The sequence below is a fragment of the Lupinus angustifolius genome, chromosome LG01, assembly GCF_001865875.1.
Source record: "Lupinus angustifolius cultivar Tanjil chromosome LG01, LupAngTanjil_v1.0, whole genome shotgun sequence".
Lineage (NCBI taxonomy): Eukaryota > Viridiplantae > Streptophyta > Magnoliopsida > Fabales > Fabaceae > Lupinus > Lupinus angustifolius.
In genome coordinates this window covers 17,663,561-17,664,621 of record NC_032009.1, presented here as the reverse complement: position 1 = coordinate 17,664,621, position 1,061 = coordinate 17,663,561, and the positions used below count along the sequence as shown (strand labels likewise).

Below are 1,061 nucleotides of genomic sequence, written 5' to 3'. Positions count from 1 at the left end.
CTTTTTCTGATACTGTTGGCTTCCTCTTGTACACCCACTTGCACCCAACTGCACGCTTGTCTGGGAGTAATGGAACAAGCTCCCAAGTTTGGTTCTTCTGTAGAGACTCCATTTCCTCCATCATGGCACTCATCCATTGTTCTTTCTCCTGGCAGTTTATAGCCTCTTGAAAGTTACATGGATATCCTGAACTGATATGGAGAGCAACTGAAGCCATATCCTCAAAGCCATATCTCTCTGGAGGTTTGATAGGACGTCTATCCCTGTCTCTAGCAAGTAGATACTCCTGCACACCTGAACTCTCTGCCTGAGAATCATCATGTTCTTGACTTGAACTAGTGCATGGTTCCTTGCCTTTATTCACCTGAACCATTTCATTCCTCCCTGGAATCATATTTGAACCCAAAGTCTCTCCGTTTGGCATGGGCACCTCTGTCAAAACTGACTGTTTCATCATGAAATCTTCATCAAACACTGCATCTCTACTCAACACCACCTTTCTGGAAACTGGATCCCAGAACTTGAACCCCTTCACACCTTTGGTATATCCAATGAAGATACACCTCTTTGACTTAGGATCAAGTTTCGATCGTTCATCACTGGGTACATGTATATAAGCAGGACAACCAAATATGTGTAACATATTATAATTAACTGGGTTACCTGTCCATACTTCTTCTGCAACTTTACCATCCAATGAAGCTCGTGGTGATCTATTGATGACATAACATGCCATACTAAGTGCCTCTGCCCAAAATCCTTTGGAAAGTCCAGCATTCAGTCTCATACATCAGGCCCTCTCTGTAAGAGTTCTATTCATCCTCTCTGCAACACCATTCTGCTGAGGAGTCTTCTTCACTGAAAAGTGTATCTGAATGCCATGTTCCTCACAGAATTTCCGAAACTGTGAGTTTTTGTACTCCGTACCATTATCTGACCTCATGTATTTGATTTTTATACCAGTCTGGTTCTCTACCTCTACCTTCCAAACCTTGAACTTTGCAAAGACTTCTGACTTATGCTTCAGAAAATATACCCAGACCTTGCGAGAAAAGTCATCA

General features: G+C 42.4%; 1 pseudogene; it reads left to right on the top strand.

Annotated features, from left to right (window-relative positions):
- Window positions 1–1,061, top strand: part of LOC109356934 — an 8,135-nt pseudogene that overhangs the window by 953 nt on the left and 6,121 nt on the right.